This window comes from Macrobrachium nipponense, chromosome 45, assembly GCF_015104395.2.
Source record: "Macrobrachium nipponense isolate FS-2020 chromosome 45, ASM1510439v2, whole genome shotgun sequence".
Lineage (NCBI taxonomy): Eukaryota > Metazoa > Arthropoda > Malacostraca > Decapoda > Palaemonidae > Macrobrachium > Macrobrachium nipponense.
The window spans coordinates 991,983-1,014,870 of NC_061105.1; positions in this window are offsets into that span (position 1 = coordinate 991,983).

Here is a 22,888-nt window from a genome sequence, read left to right on the forward strand (position 1 = left end):
CATGTATATCTGTTCATTTCAAATAGTTACTACCTTTCTTTATTTGGTTCAAATGTGTATTATATTCATACATACTATCCATTCTTTAATGTTTGCGTATTGTTTGGAACTGTAAATAGTTTTGAATATTAAATTTTCATATCATGCAAGTCGGTAAAATATCAGATGGATGCTTTACAGTTGTTTTGCTTAGGAATCAAACAAAATCTTATATGAATCTTTGCCTTTAGTCAAATTCATTCCTCCATGAGTTTCAAAATGTTTCCAAAATTGTAATTATTTTAACAGTCACCTTTCCTATGATGCCCACCCAACAATTATCTTTGCCCCAGAGTTGTCCCCCAAACTTTTTTGAAGGGTAGAATTGCCACTGGATATACATGAACAGCAGTTTAGGTTTATGAAAGGAAAGAAGCACCGTGGATGATGTTTTTACAGTAAGACAAGTTCAAGAGAAGTATCTACAAGAAAACAGGAAAATTTACAAGTTATATATATGTGAATCTTGAAAAGGCGTATGACAGGGTACCAAGAAGAGTAGTGTATTGGTGTTTGAGAAAGAGAGGAGTGTCAGAGAAGTTGGTAAGTTAAGTGAAGATGATTTACGAGGGGGCAAGAGCCACTGTACAGACAAAATATGGGGAGACTGGGGCATTCCCTAGGGAGGTTGGCCTCCATCAGGGATCAGATTTGAGTCCATTCTTGTTCTTCATCGTTATATAAACACTTTGACAACAGAATTAAGAAACAACGAAGAACTGTGGGAAATGATGGTTGCTGATGATTTAGTCGTTATATCAGACAGAAGAAGAACTGCACGAGAGGTTTTTAACATGGAAAGGAGCCCTAGAAAGGTAAGGATTGAAAGTGAACATTGAAAAGACAAAGCTAATGATTAGTAGTAGAGAAAAACATGAAGAATAAACATTCAAGTGGAAGATGGTACAGTGCTAACACAGGACAATGAGTTTAAGTTCTTGGGATCAATAATAACAGAGGAGGGAGGTGGTGAGAATGTAGTAAGACTTATGACAGAGAGTGAAAGAAGCATGGCGAAAATGGAGAGAAAGAACTGAAGTTGTTTTGGACAAGAAAATGCCATTAAGGCTCAAAATGAACATTTATTGGACAGTTATCAAGCCCGTACTTTTATAGTACCTATGTGGCAGAAATTTGGGCACTTAGCCTAAGGGGAAAGAGGAGGATGAAGATGGTGAGTTGGATTGCTGGAATATCACCACTGATTCAAATTGAAATAAATCATGTCCTTATGTGACTAGAAACCTTCTCAAAAATATATCTCGGATCCCTTTGTCCATTTCCTTGTAATTCAAGTGCAGGACTTTTATTTTTAATTTAGTTTCCCTTACAAGGTCCAGATTTAAATTTTCTGTCAACGTAGAGTGGTCGTTTTCTTCAATACCCTTAGTTTAAAGGGTAAATATGCTATTACACCATAATCCACTCTTAAAAGATAAACTGCAAATCAAAACTATTATTTCCTTCTCCCAATAGCTAGGTGAAGAGAAATTGGTGAAAAAAGCCATAAAAATTATTAAAATAAAGCAAAATCAACTGACATAATTCCAGCAAAGCAGACTGAGAATGTGAGCCGTTCCATAAGCATATCGCAGTAGTTATGTCCACAAACATTTCATATCTTATAAACACTGTTGGTGAGAAATTGTGATAAATATTCGTAGAAATAACTAAGTAATGTGGAAGAAATGGAACATTAAATGTTGCAAAACCTTTAAAAAATCCATTAATGACAGGACTGCATGGTTAACTGAATGGAATAGGAATATACAAAGTAAAATTACCTAAGACGGCAACTAAACTGCCTTTCACTGATGGAAGGGGTAGAAAGAAAAACATAGATGAATTAAGTACTGTACAAGGCTCGGTATATTGTAGCTTAAATGCAACCGTACAAGACACAATTCGTCATTCTGTTGGGAAAGAGGAAACGAAAAATCATATATTTGAGAACAAAATTCTTCATGTAGGTAGTGGACAAAAAACCAAAGAGTGAAGGGAAAGATCTAGTAATCCTGATCAAAAAGATTTTTAATAAAGTAATGGAGTCCAGAAATATATTTGTACAGTAAAAAGCTGGTGCCGTATGTAATATATATATATATATATATATATATATATATATATATATGATATATATATATATATATATATATGATCATAATCACTTTAGCACGTGATTCCTTTATCACACATATCCACAAGTGAAAAATAAGAGACAGGGTGTAGGTCCTGCCGGTTTTCGGCTTTATTTCCAAGCCATTGTCAAAGGACTGATACATAGTATTAGAAGTCACAAGTATACTACAGAGACAGTGCTGACGAACATAAACACAACCGTTTGAGACTGCAGATCCACCCACAAGCAGGTGTCAAGGTAGGAGTGGCTTTCAAAAAACATTTGGCTAAAATTTACAATAAATTCTCAAGGGATACTACCGATTAGGACACCCACCGTGGGAGACAACAAGTCCACACCTGACAGGTGTCAGGGAGGCGGGGTTGGACATCTCATTACCACTACTGCCCCCTTACTGTGTTTACAAATATAATAATCCTATTTCCACACATCTCTACTGCCTACCTTAAAATTTAAAGAGTTTACAAATTTCTTTTGATATTAAAGGATCAAGTATATATATTCCTTGACAATGTTCATATTATTGTTGTAACTTTCTTTTATAAAGCTAGATTCAATTATATTCCTTTCCATTGCATTATTAGAACACACAATCTTTATTGCTCCTTCCCAGTTAATAGCATGATTGTTCTCACTAACATGTACAAAAATACCACCTTTTCCCAATGCATATCTCGCACATTGTTTATGTTGTTCTATTCTTTTTTCCAGTGCTTTCCCCGTTTGACCAATGTAAAAGTTGTCACAAGACTTACATGGAATCTTATTCACACATCCTTTAGCATTGTCGGGGGGAGTTCTTAATAAGTACCTGTTTCATTGTTTTTAAAAACTACATTAACACCAAAATTTTTCAGATGTGGGATATCTTTCATATTATTATTTTAAGGTAGTACAAGCAAATTTTTTGTGTTGTAAGGTTCTTCTTAGTTTTGATACATGGTCTTTTTTGCCGTTTCTAATGCATTGTTTAGTTCACTATCTGGATATTTCAGTTTCTTGCCTGTATTCCGAATCTTATCTATCTCCTCATCAATATATTGCGGGCTACATACCCGTAGTGCTCTTAGAAACATAAATGCAAACACAGATTTTTTTAACCTTATTATTTTGTCCAGAATAGAAATGTACATAGAAAGAAATATTAGTAGGTTTTCTGTAAACACTATACTTAACCCACTACTATTTCTCCGTATGAGGACATCCAAAAAGGGTAGGTATCCATCTTTTTCCATTTCCATAGTAAATTTAATTGATGGTACTAATTGATTTAACTTGGCAAAAAAGTTATTTACATCTTCGTTACCTGGCCATACACAAATTATGTCGTCAACATATCTGAACCAAGGTACATTGCGTGGAATTATATTGTTTGAAATTTTCTTTTAAAAAAATTCCATATATAAGTTACTTAGCACTGGGGACAGAGGGTTATACCAAAATTTTGTGAGTAAAATTTTCCATTGAATTCAAATTTACAATCTTTACACATAATTTGATCAGTTCAATTAAGGTGCTTTTAGAAAATGGAATATCCAGCTGTTTGTTTTCTAATAATTCCGATAGAAACTCCAATAGATCATCAATAGGCACCTTTGTGAATAGTGATACTACATCAAAGCTCACAAGTTTCGATTCACTATTAACTTGTACACTATTTAGTTATTTATCAAGTCCACATTATTCTTAATATTAGCATTAGAGATGTTACCTACCAATGGGTTAAGGATATCCACTAAACACTTCGCTAATTTATAAGATGTGGAACCCACTGAGCTGATAATTGGTCTGGCAGGAAAGTTTGTTTTATGGGTTTTTATCGTACCATACATATACGGTAGCGATGGAGAGGTCACACACAACTTCTTTATAAGGCTTTCGTTACCTTTTAATAGATTTTTTGCTTTTTTATTGAAACCACTATTCACACATTTAATTCTTTATAAGTACTATTATCACCCAAAAAACTTTCCATTTTTTCTATATATTCATTTTTGTTTAAAATTACTAGGGCACCTGAAAGCCACTCCTACCTTGACACCTGCCTGTGGGTGGATCTGCAGTTCCAAACGGTTGTGTGTATGTTCGTCAGTACTGTCTCTGTAGTATATATATTTGTGACTTCTAATAGTATGTATCAGTCCTTTGACAACGGCTTGGAAATAAACCCGAAACCGGTCAGGACCTACACCCTGTCTCTTATTTAGGAGCCCATAAAAGCACCAAAATATAGAGAGAAAAATACTATATTTCAGAGACTGATGTCTCCCTCTTCAGGTAGATGAATGAAAAAAGTTACAGAAAAGGTGGTATTTATACCAAGAGGTCCATCCACAGGTAAGCGAATTTAGGTCACTCCCGCTGATAATCTTCCTTTAATCGTCTTAACCGTGGTTGAATGAAAACTTTGTCGATGACATCAGAATCCCATGCTCACTTTGAGATGTTCATTACCTGCCTCTGTTTAATCAAGGGCGATTCCATCATTTGACTCTTGTACCGGCAATTGCTGCTAAATTACACGTGACAAATTCCAGTTTATTCTATGGTTATGTTCATTTATATGGTTGAAAATAGCTGAGTTCTGTTGTCCATACCCAACTGACTGTTTATGTTGTATAAATCTCTGGGGAAGTTATTTTCCTGTAAATCCGATGTAAGATTGTTCACAGTCCAGGCATGGGATTTCGTAAACGCCTGTGTCCTTGGGGGATGTCTTTTGTTGGACGTTAATCAGGGATATGGCTAAGGCGTTTGGGTAAGTAAATGCAAAAGGGTTAGATTTTCCGAAGGTCTGGGTCACCGTCTTAATCCTGTCCAAGTGTGGAATTTGTATTTTATTGTTGGGTGTGTCTCTGGTCTTGTCTTGTTGCGGTCGGTAGAAAATTACGTTTGCTTTGTGAATTGCCTTCTCAATTATATATAGGTCAGGATACCTTAAAGACGAAAGCTGCTTACGAATTAGTTCAAATTCTTTTTCCAGGAAATCAGGTGAACAAATTCGTAAGGCTCTTAAGAACAGGTTGCTGGCTATGCCTGTCTTGATAGGAATGTCATGATAGCTGAAGTAGTGAATTTATGAAAGTGAGAACATTAGTTTTCTGTATATGGTAAATTTGTATTCTGTCGTGTCTCTGATTGTTAAAACATCAAGAAAAGAAATTTTGTTGTCTGTTTCCCATTCAACTTTAAATGTGATGCTGGGCATTAATGCATTTAATTTTGAAAGGAATTCATTAAAATTGCCCCATCTATTATCCCAAAATGTTAGAATATCATCTACATATCTCATCCACAGTATGTTTTTGAGTTTTATTGCATTTACTACTGTAGTTTCAAAGTATTCCATGTGCAGATTGGCTAAAACAGGACTTAAAGAACTACACATACTACACCCGAATTTTTGCTTATAGAATGATTCCCTGAATGAAAATGCGTTATTAGAAACACATAATTCAACCAACTTTATTATTTTGTCAAGCGCCAATGGGAAATTATCTGAATAGGGGGATAATTTTTCTCTCAAAAACTGAAGAACGTCCTGTACTGGTACTTTTGTGAATAGGGAATCTACGTCAAGGCTTAAAAGTTTTATGTTGTGAAGTGGTATATGTGCTACTCTGAATTTGTGACAAAAATCTTCCGAATGTTTAATGTGAGTTTATGTGACTGGGAGAAAAAAGTGCCTAAAAAAGGGGAAGAGAGGCCAGCTAACCATTTACAAATTTTGTAATTGAAAGCTCCAAAACATGAAACGATGGGTCTGAGTGGAAGATTGTCTTTGTGAGTTTTGGGAAGGCCGTAAAAGTAGGGTAGTTTAGGATTAATTGCTTTAAATTTCTCTAATAGTTCAATGCTTTTTTTGTCTTGGCCAATTAATCTTACTTTCCGAAAAAATTCTGTGGGGACGTTTTGGAGGGGATTTTTCGTCAGTTTGTCGTAAGTGTTTGTGTCGCAAAGGAGTTGGTTGATTTTGTCGAGGAAGAAGTCTTTGTCCATGATTACGATTTTGCCGTCTTTGTCACCAGCTAGGCCTGGGAGGTGATGAATGCACATGCTTCATCTTGGTGTTCTTTCTTGTCATCTTTCTAAGTCTTTTTTCAACCTTTCTCTAACTAATGTACGCTTTCTTGACTGCTTCTTTCTTGGGCATTTTGATGAATAAACAAGAAAAAACGGACTTAGATATAAAGAGTACTTGACAACTCCGGCTCAGAAGTGAACGACGTAATTACATCAAAGGTATGTGGGTTACTGATGTGTTTGTGCAGCTGCTCCTCCTGCCCAGTGTTGCCACACTCTCGGGTTGGATTTATCGTAGTGTCTCCACAAAATTATGGGGTTTTCAGTAAAAATATCGTACAAAATTGTAAGTTTTATCGTAATTATTATCTTACACTGTTTCTGATATTTAACACATCTTTATAATTTGACAAAATAATGAATATATGTATGATTTCTTTGCAGTCATTAATATCTTGCAATTTACATAATTAAGAAAAATACAAATGAAACATTTCTCTCTACAAAAACGAAAAAAAATGGAATTATAAATAATTAGTTAATGTTATGAACAATTGTTATGAACAAATTATTACTATATTACTATATATGTGGTAAAAAAAGTATTCAGCTTAGAACGTCACTTCTTTCCATAGTGTAAACTAAACTGATAACGAATTAACACGAAGATATGTGAGTTGATAGGCCCACTCATACATCTCTTTAAAGACTACAAAACATCAAAAATCAAAATAGCATCACTGAGTAGTAATTTAAAATATATATATATTTTAAACAATGACTGGTAGATGATACCTATCCCATGAAGAAGAAATTAATAACAATAATAATTGTAAAGTATATCTTTAAGAATCTTCTTTCAAATCAAATTCATGTTCTCTGGTGTTCTGGAATAACTGTGCATGATTATTATGCTGGAAAACATATCATTTGCAGGAGTAAAATGAGCACATGACCTTCCAGCAGAACCTTTGATGCAACTAGCAGAGAGAAAAAAGCCCCATTAACAGTGCTTGTTTTCAGTCTGTTTCTTTGTTTAGTTTTAAAGCAAAGAGCAGTTAGAGCAAAATGGGCTTGGTCTGAAAAACTAGACTTTTTTTTTCCTCCTAGCCGTGGGCCCCACGCCAGACCCGGTCTCCTCCCCACCAGGGGCCCCACAAGGGGACCAAATCGGTGTCCTCCCCACAAGATTCCTCAACCCTGACGGCATTACCCAGTTGCATCCCCACTGGGGGCCCCACCCCTGGCAGCCCAACCCATTTGCTTCCCCTGTAGAAGCCCCACCCCTGGCTGACAGACCGAGTCTCCTCCCCGCCAAGGGCCCCACCCATGTCACTCTAATCTGGCCACGTCCCCGACGGGGGCCCAAATACTGGTGGCCCGACCTGGGGACCCGCGGCCGGTCCAGCCCGCCTGTCCCGGGACACGTGGTGGAGACCGCCCACCCATCCCGGTACCCCTAGCAGGCAGCGCCCACCCGTCCTGGGACCCACGGCAGGCGCGGCCAACCCATCCCGAGACACGTGGCGGACACCGCCCACCCGTCCAGGGACATGTAGCGTAAACCGCCTGCCTGCACCAGGACACACGGCGGACGCAGCTCGGTTGTCCCGGGGCATATAGCAGGCACTGCCCGCCTGTCCCATCACGGGACACGTGGTGGGCACCGCCTGCCCGTCCCAGGACTCGCGGCGGGCCTGGCCCGCCTGTCCCAATACACATGGAGGGCACCAGCCCGCCCGTCACGGGACACGTGGTGGACACCGCCAGCCCATCCATGGACCTACTGAGGGCCCGGCCCGCCCGTCCTGGGACGCGTGGCGGACACCGCCCGCCCGTCCCGGAAACGCAGCGGACGCCTGCCCGCCCATCCCGAGATGCGTGGCGGACCCCTACCCGCCTGTCCCGGGACCCGCAGCGTACCTGGCCCGCCCGTCCCGGGACATATGGCAGACGCCTGCCCGCCGTCCCAGGACCCATGGCGGGCCCAGCCAGCCCATCACGGGACACGTGGCAGACGCCTACCCAGCCCGTACCCAGGGGACCCACGGCGGGCCCAGCCATACCGTCCTGGGACGCGTGGCTGACGCCTACCCGCCCGTCCTGGGACCAGGGGCGTCCGCCTGCCCGCTCGTCCCAGGACCCGCAGCGGGCGCCTGCCCGCCCGTCCCAGGACCAGGGGCGGACGCCAGCCCGCCCGTCCCGGGAACTGCGGCGGGCGCTGCCCGCCCGTCCCGGGGACAAGGGCGGACGACAAGCCCGCCCGTCCGCCGGGACCCGCAGCGGGCGCTTGCCAGCCCGTCCTGGGACCGGGAGGGGCGGATGCCAGCCCACCCGTACCGGGACCCGCGGCGGGCGCCTGCAGCCCGTCCCGGGATCAGGGGTGGACGCCTGCCCGCCCGTCCTGGGACCAGGGGCGGACGCCTGCCCCGCCCGTCCCGGGACCCGCGGGGGGCGCCTGCCCGCCAGTCCCGGGACCAGGGGCGGACGCCTGCCCAGCCCGTCCCGGGACCCACGGCGGGCGCCTGCCCGCCCGTCCCGGGACCCGCGGCTGGAGCTGCCCGCCCGTCCCGGGACCAGGGGCGGACGCCACTGCCCGCCCGTCCCGGGGACCCGTGGCGGGCGCTGCCCGCCTGTCCCGGGACCAGGGATCGCGGACGCCAGCCCGCCAGTCCCGGGACCCGCCGCGGGCACCTGCCCGCCCGTCCCGGGACAGGGGCGGACGCCAGCCCGCCCGTCTCGGGAGAGCCGCGGCGGGCGCCTGCCCGCCCGTCCCGGGACCAGGGGCAGACACCAGCCCGCCCCGTCCCGGGACCCGACCGCGGCGGCGCCGCTGCCCGCCCGTCCCGGGACCAGGAGCGGGCGCCTGCCTGCCCGTCCCGGGACCAGGGACGGTCGCCTGCCCGCCCGTCCCGGGACCCGCGGCGGGCGCCTGCCCGCCTGTCCTGGGACCAGGGGCGGAGGTGCTGTCCGCCCGACCCGGGACCTGCGGCGGGCACCTGCCCGCCCGTCCCGGGACCAGGGGCAGACGCCTGCCCACCCGTCCCGGGATCCCGCGGCGGGCGCCCTTCTCGCCCGTCCGGGACCAGGGGGCGGACGCCTGCCCGCCTGTCCCGGGACCCGCGGCGGGCGCCTGCCCGCCCGTCCCGTGACCAGGGGCGGACGCCTGCCCGCCGTCCCGGGACCCGCGCGGGCGCCTGCCCGCCCGCCCGTACCCAGGGGCCAGGGGCGGACACCTGCCCGCCCGTCCGGGGACCCGCGGCGGACGCCTGCCCGCCCGTCCTGGGACCAGGGGCGAAAGCCTGCCCCCCCGTCCCGGGTCCCGGGACCCACGGCGGGCACCTGCCCGCCCGTCCCGGGACCAGGTGCGGACGCCTGCCCCCCCCGCCCGTCCCGGGACCCACAGCGGGCACCTGCCCCACCGGTCCCGGGACCCATGGCAAGGGCGCCTGCCCGCCCGTCCCGGGACCAGGGCGGACGCCTGCCCGCCTGTCCCGGGACCAGGGACCGGACGCATGCCTGCCCGTCCCAGGACCAGGGGCGGACGCCTGCCCGCCCATCCCGGGACCCACGGCGGGCACCTGCCCACCCGTCCCGGGACCCACGGCGGGCGCCTGCCCGCCCGTCCCGGGACCCACGGACGGGCGACGACTGCCCGCCCGTACCGGACGACGGCGGGCGCCTGCCCGCCTGTCCCGGGACCAGGGGGCGGTCGGACGCCTGCCCCCCGCCCGTCCCGGGACCCACGGCGGGCACCTGCCTGCCCGTCCCACGTACGGCGGGCGCCTGCCGCCCGTCCCGGGACCAGGGGCGGACGCCTGCCCGCCCGTCCGGGACCCCGACGCGGCGGGCGCCTGCCCGCCCGTCCCGGGACCAGGGGTGGACGCCTGCCCACCCGTCCCGGGACCCACAGCGGGCACCTGCCCGCCCGTCCCGGGACCAGGGGCGGACGCCGCCCGCCCGTCCCGGGACCCACGGCGGGCACCTGCCCGCCCGTCCCGGGACCAGGGGTGGACGCCTGCCGCCCGTCCCGGGACCAGGGCGGGACGCCTGCCCGCCCGTCCCAGGACCAGGGGCGGACGCTGCCCGCCCATCCCGGGACCCACGGCGGGCACCTGCCCGCCTGTCCCGGGACCCACGGTGGGCGCCTGCCCGCCCGTCCCGGGACCCACGGCGGCAGGCGCCCGTCCCGTAGGCCCAGGACCAGGGGCGGCGGGACGCCTGCCCGCCCGTCCCGGGGACCCAGGGCGGGCACCTGCCCGCCCGTCCCAGGGACCCCACGGCGGGCGCCTGCCCGCCCGTCCCGGGACCAGGGGCGGATGCCTGCCCACCCGCCCTCCTGGGACCCACGGCGGGCACCTGCCCGCCCGTCCCGGGACCAGTGCGAGCCTGTCCCGGGACCAGGGGCGGACGCCTGCCGCCCCCCGTCCTGGGACCAGGGGCGGACGCCTGCCCGCCCGTCCCAGGACCCACGGCGGGCACCTGCCCGCCCGTCCCGGGACCCACGGCAGGCGCCTGCCCCGCCCGTCCCGGGACCCACGGCGGGCGCCTGCCCTCCCGTCCCGGGACCCACGGCGGGCGCCGCCCTGCCCGCCCGTCCGGCGGACAGGGGCGGACGCCAGCCCGCCCGTCCCGGGACCCACGGCGGGCACCTGCCAGCCCGTCCCGTGACCCGCGGCGGGCGCCTGCCCGCCCGTCCCGGGCCCGGGACCAGGGGTGGACGCCTGCCCACCCGTCCCGGGACCCACGGCGGGCACCTGCCCGCCCGTCCCGGGACCAGGGCGGACGCCTGCCCGCCCGTCCCGGGACCCACGGCGGGCACCTGCCCGCGCGTCTCCAGGACCCACGGCGGGCGCCTGCCCGCCCGTCCCGACCAGGGGTGGTACGCCTGCCCGCCCATCCTGGGACCAGGGGCGGACGCCTGCCCGCCCGTGCCCAGGACCAGGGGCGGACGCTGGACGCCTGTGCCCGTCCCGGGACCCACGGCGGGCACCTGCCCGCCTGTCCCGGGACCCACGGTGGGCGCCTGTCCGCCTGTCCCGGGACCCACGGCGGGCGCCTGCCCGCCCGTCCCGGGACCAGGGCGGACGCCTGCCCGCCCGTCCCGGGACCCGCGGCGGGCACCTGCCCGCCCGTCCCGGGACCCGCGGCGGGCGCCTGCCCGCCCGTCCCGGGACCAGGGGCGGCACGCCTGCCCGCCCGTACCCGGGACCCACGGCGGGCACCTGCCCGCCGTCCCGGACCAGTGGCGAGCCTGCCTGTCCCGGGACCAGGGGCGGACGCCTGCCCGCCCGTCCCGGGACCAGGGGCGGACGCCTGCCCGCCCGTCCCGGGACCCACGGCGGGCACCTGCCCGCCCGTCCCGGGACCCACGGCAGGCGCCTGCCGCCCGTCCCGGGACCCACGGCGGGCGCCCTGCCCTCAGTCCCGGGACCCACGGCGGGTGCCTGCCCGCCCGTCCCGGGACCAGGGGCGGACGCCAGCCCGCCCGTCCCGGGACCCACGGCGGGCACCTGCCCGCCCGTCCCGGGACCAGTGGCGAGCCTCGCCCGCCACTCCCTGATCAATGTAATAGCTATTCTGTTCCCTAGAACCAGAATATGCCACTGCATCCCCTCAATTCTTCTGGGGATCCTCTGAATCTTGTACTTCTTTTCCTTGCACTCCACGAATCCTACTGAATCCTTTCTTTCTTCTCCTGGTACTTCCACCCATCCTATTGAATCCTCTCAATTTTCTTGGGGCTTCTCCTATTCCTCTTTCTTTTCCCGGCACCTACACCAATCCCCTTATTTTCTTCACCCTTTCTATATTCCCCCGCTCTTCTTTTCCTTCCACCAATCAATAAAACTCTAAGAAAACATTTTAACATTTATTTCTCTTCTAGTTCAATTTCCTTCTGGGATTAACAAAACAAACTTATTATAAAATAAACATCAAATTTTCCATTCAATAAACATCCTCCTCAAAATTTCCACATCTTATCCGTCTGAGTGAGGCCATTGCAGTCTTCATCACGCCATTTCTTGAACATCGACAGAATCTTCTGTAGTTTTCAGTTTCTCTCCTCCATTCGTCTTTGTTTCTCTTGGAGCTTCTTCAAATCGGACAGACACCATTTTCTCCTTCGCTCCTCGCAGCCATCCAACCTCATCATCCATCTGGCCGTTCCGTTCGCCCTGGACACCGGCCTTCTTCTCCAGCGACACCAGGCGACCATTTCCTTCCTCTAGAAGGCATGCCAGCTCGTTCCTCTTGAGTTTCGCTGTCTCATCTTCACACTGGAGTCCACACTTTTCCTTCCAAGAGGTCCTCCAAGTCCTTCTGCAGGCGCTCCAACCTCACCTCCAGCTCTTTCCTGTCGGATTCCCACTTTTCGGTTGAGTCCTTTTGTTCCTGAATGAGCCTCGCTATCCGCGCCGCTTCTGCCATCTTCACCTGCACGTCTTTCTCCTTCTGTTGTAGGAGTTTTTCGAGCCCCTCAAGCAGGCAGTTTGCGTCTGGCCACTGCCCAGACACTTCCCTTAACCTCTCACAAAGGGCATCGTTCCCCTGACCAATTTCCTTCACGTTGTTCTTCAGATGCTGGTTTTCTTCGGCCATCTTGACGATCTTCTCTTCCAGCTGCCGTTTCTCCCTCTTCTCTTTATCGTTCCAGCTTCGAGCGAGTGGGCCTCTCTTGCAAGGCCTGCTGTTGCAACACCTCCTGAGTGATCTGGATTTCACCAACGCGTTCTTCCCTTCCGCCCGCCTTCTGCGTCTCTTCTTGGTAGTCGAGCCTCTGTTGTAGCTGAAGAATTATTGTCCTGTCCAAGTTCTCTCTGGTACTGGATGGCGTCTCGCAACGCCGCAATTCTCTCGTTCAGTTCCTTTTCCTTAGGGCTGTTCAGCTCCATCATCATCAGTCAGTAGAGAAATCTCGCCAGCGAATAGGCAGCCACAGCAAACAAGATCACTATTCTTCCGGATTTCCAACAACATCTGGACAAAAACGTCCTAATAACAGCTGCTGCCAAAGGCCAGGTAAGGCCACGTTTTCTTCAAACTGAAATCCATATCTGAAGTATCCAGTTCATATACTTTCCTCTCTCTCACTCGATTTTTCGTTGATTTTCTATATTCCACGAGATATTTTGGTTTATCGAAATATAGCAGGAAAGATTCTGAATTTTAATTGTCTTGTCTCTTGGTGTTATGAATTGCTGAAATCTCTCTCTCTCTCTCTCTCTCTCTCTCTCTCTCTCTCTCTCTTTCTTTCTTTCTTACTTTCTTTCTTGCCCCGAAGGTCCGTAATTCTCCACTTGTTCCTTCATTTAGGTTTAAGGCTTTGCATTCAATAAGTTGAGAGAGAGAGAGAGAGAGAGAGGAGAGAGAGAGAGAGAGAGAGAGAGAGAGAGAGCGTGAGAGCGTATTTTTGCGTACAGAAAAATAGAGAATCTAATGTGTGTACTACCATGCTTAGTGTGAATGCTTCAATTGTGGTTTATATTAACATTATTCATTCTGTCTATCTATATATATATATATATATATATATATATATATATATATATATATATATATATATATATATATATATATATATATATATATATATATATATATATATATATATATATATATACATATATTATATATATATATATATATATATATATATATATATATATATATATATATATATATATATGATATATATATAATATAATGCCCCAAAGTCAGGTCACCTTTTAGACATGCTGTCTATGCACGAGGAACGCCAAAGGGACACGAATGAATCAAAAGTATACTGAAGCAGGAAGCGCACACCTGAAAGGGGACTTATGAGACCCACTCATGGCAATAATGACAACCCTTACGCAAGCTTACCGAGCGTGTGCATGTGCGTGTGGGCGTAATATACGTGATGTTGCAACAGTACTAAAAAGAGAGAGAGAGAGAGAGAGAGAGAGAGAGAGAGAGAGAGAGGCTACGGTTGTTAATGATGATGTTTTTTCGGGATCACAAACCGTGACCAGGTAGTGTTTTTCTTCTTCTTTCGAAATAGCGTATTCAGGAACTTGACCTTTTTCTCTTTAAAGGAAATAGTGATGGCCACAGCTGTGAGTAAGAATAGACCAACGTGAAATGACTGTTAACAGTGTGTATTTCATAATCTCATTACATTTTACGAGTATCTGTTTATCTATTTAATTATTTGTCCATTTATTTTTTTATCTTTTCCATTTACTAGTCTCTTCTGTCTGTTTATCTGTTACCTTCTGTTACTACTTTCTAATGAACACCATAATATTCTTTGGAAGCTTGAATTTCAAGTCAGTGGCCCCTTTGGTGGGCTTGTTCTATATGAATACGGTTTATAGAACCCCCTTTCCTTTCTACCTTTTTCTCATTTTTCCGGCCCTGGGCAAGAACAAGATCTCTGGTTGCCCGTCCCAACTGCCCCTAACAATTCGCACGTCCGTCAACAATCATTATACCAATGAGTAACTTGAATTATTGGGTAATAATAATTCACTGACATAGAAAGAACCCGTGCGTAACGCTGGCCACTTGTTTCTTAGGATATGTAGACACCAGATGTCTGATACCATCAAGATGTTTTCTGTTTCCTGATTTCGTGAGCTAGTTTATCGTACGTTCTATTTTAACCTTTTTAGCCTTTCTAGGGGACCGTTGTAGTCTCAAGTTAGTATTATTATTATTCTAAAGATGAACCTCATTCATATAGAATAAGCCCACCACCACAGGGTCCAGTGACTTGAAATTCAAGCTTCCAAAGAATAGTATTCTGCGTTTATTGGAAAGAAATAATAACGGAAGGTAATGGGATATACAGAATGAAGAGATCACCACACACACACACACACACACACACAGTTTCATTAGCGACTTGTGTTTGTGATGGTTAATTTTTCAGAAATCATTTTCACAAGCAATTTATAATTGTTACCAAAGTCCCCCTACTCAAATGATTTCTTCAAATGAATTCTTTAGTTCAATTGAACGTTTGCAACAAGTATGCACGCTCTAATACAGTCCGTATCTTTTTTTATCTGCTCTCTCTCTCTCTCTCTCTTCCGGTTTTTTTTTCACCTCATCTATGGCAATAAATTCGGGGATTTTCCTTTATTTACCCTTTTGTCTAATGAATTCTCTCTCTTTCTCTCTCACTCTCTCTCTCTCTCTCTCTGTCTCTCTCTGTCTCATCTTGCCCCTAAGGTCTGGAATTCTTCCTTTTTTCCTTCATTTAGGTTTAAGGCTTTGCATTTGATATAAGTTGAGAGAGAGAGAGAGAGAGAGAGAGAAGAGAAGAGAGAGAGAGACGAGAGAGAGATGAGAGAGAGAGAGAGAGGAGAGAGAGAGAGAGAGAGTGTGTAATTTTGTGTAGAAAAACGTGTATTGGGTATACTTTACATATGACAGTGCATGTGAAATTACTACGTTTGGAATAGGAAAGCTAATGTGTGCGTACCATTCTTCGTGCATAATGCTCTAATTGAGGTTTTTATTAATATTAATCTGTCCATCTAGGTTTATATTATATTATATTATATTATATATTATATAATATAGTATATATATATATATGTATGTATATATATATATATATATATATATATATATATATATATATATTAAAAAATGGAGCTGGCAGCTTTCGGAATCATACTTGCAGGCGTCCAGGGAAAGGAAAGGCATTCGATATATGAAGGTTTATTGCTGATGCCGACGTTTCACAACTACATTGTTGCATCTTCAAGGCTGAAATACAGCGAGTTGATTCTTAATAATTAATCATAAAAACACTTATAATAAATATAAAATATAACTAAAAATAACTTATTTAAAAATGTTAAACTCATTTAAAAAATATCATATATAAAAACAAAAAAAGACAAAAAAAAAGCACAACACCATTGGCACGAAAATGACTTACCCAGACGGGAGTTGAAAGGAAACTGTTGAAACAAAGTACAATAATAATAAAAACAAGGCACACACGTACAGTAAGGCAACGACAAGACAAATAGGGCCATTAAGCATGAACAATTGTGTAGACGAGGTTTGGGTGTTTAATGATGGGACAGTTAATTTATCATTATGGACTCTAGGGTTGTTAGGTCATTGTTTTCTGCGTTTGTCCTATTATCTGAAAATCTTTGTTATCTATGTATGTTTTGCATAATTTGGAATGATTCCTTATATTGGATTGTTCTGGGTTGGACAGTCTGCTTCCAGTTCTAAAACTAATTCCTCCATATGGGCGTCTATGCGTACCATTAGCAGTCGTGTTTGGTACATCCAACGTAAGTCCCCTGGTTACACCTGGGGCAAGTATACTTATAAACAACGCTGGACGTAAACAACGGACTAACTTGTCCTTGAGCTTGAAAAAGGACCCGATGGTGCAAGGATTTTTGGAATCAATTTTAGATGTTAAGGCAGGGCAATTCTCTCTGAAATTAAATTTAGACCCACTTTTTCCTAAAAAAATTATCATGTAAGTAAGGGAAAGTTGCAAACATTTTCATTTTCGCACAGTATGGATAGCAGTGGGCATTTCCATTTTCTTGTCTAGGAACTTGTTTAAGGCTCTGAAGAACACCCTTTGAGGAAAACAGTTATTACTAAAGTAGTTCGCCAAAGTAACGACCTCTTCGTGGAAGGCCATCCAACTGGGACGAGTGTGTAAAGGCCCTGTGGAGGAGATAGAAATGGAGTTTAATTTAAAATTAGAATGACAGAAGCTGTAGAAATTCGTGCCCAAACTGTAAAGTATCTTTTCTATAAATCCGTGTATATATATATATATATATATATATATATATATATATATATATATATATATATATATATATAGATATATATATATATAGATATATATATATATATATATATATATATATATATATATATATATATATATATATATATATATATATATATATATATATATATATATATATATATATATATATATATATATATATATATATATATATATATATATATATATATATATATATATATATATATATATATATATATGTAATATATATATATATATATATATATATATATATATATATATATATATATATTTATGTATGTATGTATGTACTACAAAGCCTTCATGAGTTCCCATTACCGTGAAGAAGAGGACTCCATTAAGAAAATTATTTCTGAAAATGTATCCCCGACTGACGACACCAAGAATATCGACTTAATCATATATTACCAGAATCGAAGGACGCGCGACCTTATTATGAAAAATAACCCCTCTCCCTGAAGCAGACGCATGTAGTGTACCAGTATACATGCCCAGTCCGCGAATGCAGCGGCGCCTACGTTTGTATGACTACCATGCGACTGTCGAAGGAGTCCATCTCCCAGGATGTCATCATACAGAACACGAAAATCATCGGGAAGGCCCCTGATGCCCGTCGGTTGCGCCTGCTGGAGGCAGCTCCTCATCTAGCAAATAAAACATACACTGAATACGACGCAGGAAGAATTTCTCCTCCCGACGAGTATGAGAAGACCTGCCACCAACAATGACACCACCGATCATGACAACTTTATGGAAGACAACGCCCCCGAACGAGGTACTCCTGCAGCCGATGGAAATCAAAGTAGCCGTGACGTCCCACAGCGTAGCGCAACGCCCATCAGCGTTACAGCGCCGCTTAGGAGGTCCAGGCGGCTGCAGGATATGCTGCAACGCAACCATCGGCTAGGAGAAAGTGGCTTGAGACCTGGCTCAGGCAACCAATGAAAACAAAGACTCACCGCCACCAGCCAATAGGAGACAAGCATGGGGCAGACCCCCTGCTGTCACCCACAGATATAACGAGGACGGACGCCACCGCACCTGGGATATGTAGCCAACGACGCGAGACTGAAGTATGCCTTCAAAAGTTCAAAACAAAGGGCCACACTGTTGCCCGATGCCCCAACTGCCACCAATCGCACCACGCATGGTTTAAGGGATGCCCCGTAAGACTAGAGAAGATCTGGAGGATAAAGGGTATTTCCCCACCGCCTGCAAGACCTCGAGAACGACACCCATCGCCCCCAAGACGACCTCCAATCCAGCCAAGGATTGATCCAAGGACCAATCTACCTCCTCCACCTCAAACACCTCAACCTTCCAGACAACTTCCAAAAACCCATCCTTTTCTTCCCTCAACCTCCAGTTCCTAAACCCCTCCCAACCCCCCGAAACCCCATATGTTATTCCTCAACTCTCAGTCATTCCCCCAATTCCCCAAATCCTTCACCGCCGAAGATGCCGATTCCTGCTCGAGTAGAAGCAGGAACCCAGACAGAAGAATCTACAGATGTCGTAGAAATGCAGACCGAAATATCGGCTGTAGATCCCGTCATGTAAAATGAAGCAGGAACACAGACAGAGATCACAGATAAGAGAGACAGCTGCGTCGGAAGCACTTTCATCCTCGTAGGAAAATACGATATTAAAAAGATCCTGTTGACCTACGAAGAACTTCAAGCAATTATACAAAGAGCTCTGTCAAAAAAAGGTAAAAATTATAATCATCAACTGTTTTCCGAGATCTTCAACGAGGCCCTAGACTTGGAAATCAGCCTTCCAGACGATCTCCTCGCAAATGAGTATCGGTTTAGAACTCCAACATAGAAAGAGCTATCTGCAACAGTGACAATAGAAATGATCATCAACTGTTCTCTGAGCTCCTGCACGCTCTGTTGGACCTAGAGATCAGTCCAGATGACCTCCTTACAGAAGAATTTAGACTCAGATCGCCGCTTCATGAAAAGTGCTGTTTGTAGCATTAACTGCTTTTTCTATTACTAAACAATCCTCATTTCCCCTCCATTTTTCGGCCGCCTCACGTCTAACGACCGAATATTTCAACAGTCACTCTAACTACCGCTTAAGCTGTTACTTCCTTTTGTTGTGCTGTTTCTAAAACTGATAATATTTCGTTTTTCTCTCGTCGATTCTCTATTGCTAACGATCGGCGCTTTTTTTTCTGTTATCGTAAAGTGAAATATGGTACTTGAACTCCATAGAGTTATGTGCTTTTTTTTCCGTTTTTCTACGACGATAAATTTTTCGATTTCCTTACTGGCTATCTCTGACTCGCCAGGACTCGCTACTATCGATTTTTATCTTCTACTAATGGGTACTTTAGGGTTTAAAGGGGTTTGTAACCTCGCCTGTTCACCTTTTCCTTTCCTCTGCAAATCATACCATCACATCTGCATATTCCATTGATATCATGAATAAAGGTTCGCCACATATCCTTTAAAATCACCTTAACCACCTGCAAAAAATGCAAATGACCTAGGGGATGCTTTTAGCCAAAAGCCCGTGCTGGCATAAGGCCAGCTTAATCTTCAACAACAACAACAACAACAACAACGCACCTGTACTTACAGGCTGCTCTGTGAGCAAGAGCCCGTGCTGACACTAGGTCAGCTTAATCAAAAACAACAACAACACCGCACCAAGATCAGTCCACCCTCAGCTTCCCAGCCCGAGGATGTCTGGCAGCTCCAGACGAAAGCTCGCTTTAAGAAAGAGAGAGAGAGAGAGAGAGAGAGAGAGAGAGAGAGAGAGAGAGAGAGAGAGAGAGAGAGAGAGAGAATTGTTAATGACTTTGATGACTATGGTATCAAAGTTTATCTGTAAAATTCAAATATATACACCTATTTTGACGCTGTATTTGACCATGACCTCTATAGGCGCTCTACTAGCCTGTTTAAGTAGCACGGAAAAAGCCGCTATTCGCAAAATAGAGAAGAATCTCTACAAGTGTAACGCTGCTGAAGTAGCCATTACTTTTGATAAAGTATGCTTGAGAGAGGGTCTGTTTCCTAAGTACAATAATAATAATAATAATAATAATAATAATAATAATAATAATAATAATAATAATGATAATAATAATAATAATAATAATAATAATAATAATATTCTTAATACCGTGTTCTATTCATTAGATAAATGAAGAAACAAACCAAATCGTCAGACTTGATTATAATTCACTTATATCACCAATTTTAACATCAAAGTTAAATGAGGATCAAAATTGGGATATGAGTATATATTCGCTCATTTGCCAGAAGAGTGTCTTAACTCGAAAATTGTTATATTTCGGGAAAAGCAATCTGAAGTTGAAATTCTCTATACTTTGTCCATTTATATTTAGATGATTCTTTTACTGAGCTGTTTTAATGACAAATACAAATAAGAATTTTTTTACCACAATATGGAATAAAGAAGAGGCTATCTGCTGGTATCAATAGCTCCAAACACATTTTTTGAGTTGTGTCACTCTTCTGGCAAATGAGCGATGGTCCGACTGACATTTCTGCTTTTTACACGTGGACGTTCACCCTTCTAACAGTCGGGGGGATGAACTGACAGGTATTACTGTCCCTTTTATCCAGGTATTGCTGTGGTAACTATCCCTTTGATCCAGGTATTATTGTAGGGACTGCCCCGTTTATCCAGTGTTCTGTGGTGACACTCCCTTTCATCCAGGTATTACTGTGCTGTCAGTCACCTTTAACCAGGTATTAATGTGGTGGACTGTCCAGGTATTACTATGCTGTCCCCCCCCCCCCTTTTGTCCAGGTATTACTGTGATGACAGTCCTTTTATCCAGGTATTACTGTGAAGACCGTCCCTTTTATCCAAGTATTACTGTGAAGACTGTCTCTTTTATCAAGGTATTACTGTGCTACAATTAACGAGGAAATTTGCATTTGAACGAATAGAAAAAAACGCCTTATATCTAGCACGTCGGGCTTGGCCAAAATACGTTTTTTTCCTATATAACCCCCCCCCCCTCCCCCCCCCCCAAAACCCCCCCCCCCCCCTTTTATATAGAAAGCTGGTATTGGGTGGGTGAAAAATCATTGACTTACTTCACCTATCAGGGGCGGATCCTAACTTAGGATGCCAGGAGGATTCCCTCTCATGAGCGTCCCCCCCCCCCAACCAAACTCTACTAATTTATGGAACTGTGAATTAAAATAACTGGGTTGCAACCCAATGTAACCAAGTCAAAGGCACAGAAGGCCTACATAGCCAGACTTTTTTTGCCGCCTCCTGGACTGCAACTTAACCTAACTTTGGGAACTTAACATTAAAAATTATCGGCTGGGAATCTACCCTTACCTAACCGCCTGAAACTAAACCTTAGGTATCAGGTCATAGTTTGGTAGACCACTAACACAAGCCTAAGTTACCAGGTCCTTACTTAACTAATGCACGCTGCACTTTAGTACCCTTCATTAAAGCATCATGGACCATTTAAAACATATCCTTGTATCACTTCCTTACCCCCCAACCCAAAAAAAGTTTACCTTTTCAGAATCAGAACCTACAGATACTACAGGTTGCCATGGCAATGTTAGAATACCTCCTTGTATGCCTATTTCGCTCTTGTATTTTCACCCGCCTAAAATACCTATACCAAATTACCAATATCCGCTGTATGTCTCCGCAAACAGTTTTGGGATATAGCCTATAGAGTTTCAGTAGCCTTACGCTGATCATTGTTCCCGAAACGAATAGGAGGTAAAACTGCATAGAAAAACGTCAACTGCCATAGTCTAGCTCGCTGCGGAATATTTGTATAGACCTACCAATACCTTTTCATTCACAAGGCAACTGATGTCCAGTAAAATATAAATTAATGACTTCTACCATACCCGTATCCTTCAGTTGTAAAATTGCTGCAGGAACTTAAGCGAAATTACTTGGTCTTGAAGACACTCAACAAACCATCTTGTAAATGAAATCCCATCAGTTTACGTTCTCAGATCAATCTGCTGATATCATATAAGTAGAAAGTTATCTTCACCTCTTTCATACACTATTAAATAAAATACTGACGTTAATAGTTGTAGAACAGGAGTCTCTTTATAATGAAAGTTTGCTTCGTCACCGACGTCGGGCGGACGACACACAAAACGGCAGAAAACCGCAAGTCTTCTTTTGAAATGCCGTAGATGTAAACACACATACAAGTGAAGCTTCTATATTATTATGTGATGAAAAATCATTACGGTAAAATATAAAAAAGATAGATTACTTTCTGGTAGTGTTATTAAAATGAATTGCGCTGGACTCGTCATTCAGAAATCCCATGTATACTGTAAAGAAGTGTAACAGGGTGTGTGCCTCGGCACCGATCGAGTGTGTTACACACACAAACACGCACACACACACACACAGAGTTTTCATGTTAAGGCAAAATGAGAAGTCAGTGATTAATAAAATAGGAGATAAATGACAACTTTTTCAACGTTCCGTGAATCATCAGAAAATGCCTATTTCAACTTAATATCGAATAATAGTTGTTTTCTATGTTCTGTTTACGTCGCCCTGACCGGATCTCCCCAAGGGTGACATTTCAGAATTTCCTTGTTAAACAATTCCAACGCTACCTTTGATGTCTAAAACTGAAAAAAAATATACCATACATACCGCATATTGCTGCTATTACAACCCTGATGTAGAGATACATTGCTATTTTTCTACTTTGTAATGCTGGCGGGACCCGGTCAAAAAGAGGTCAGCATGTAAGCAAGATCCGAAAAAGGGCAGCCAGGATCAGGAGAGTAACGCTATGCCCAAGTCATAAGTTATACCACCTGTAACGGAGTGAAGGAACAATAAAGCTGTGA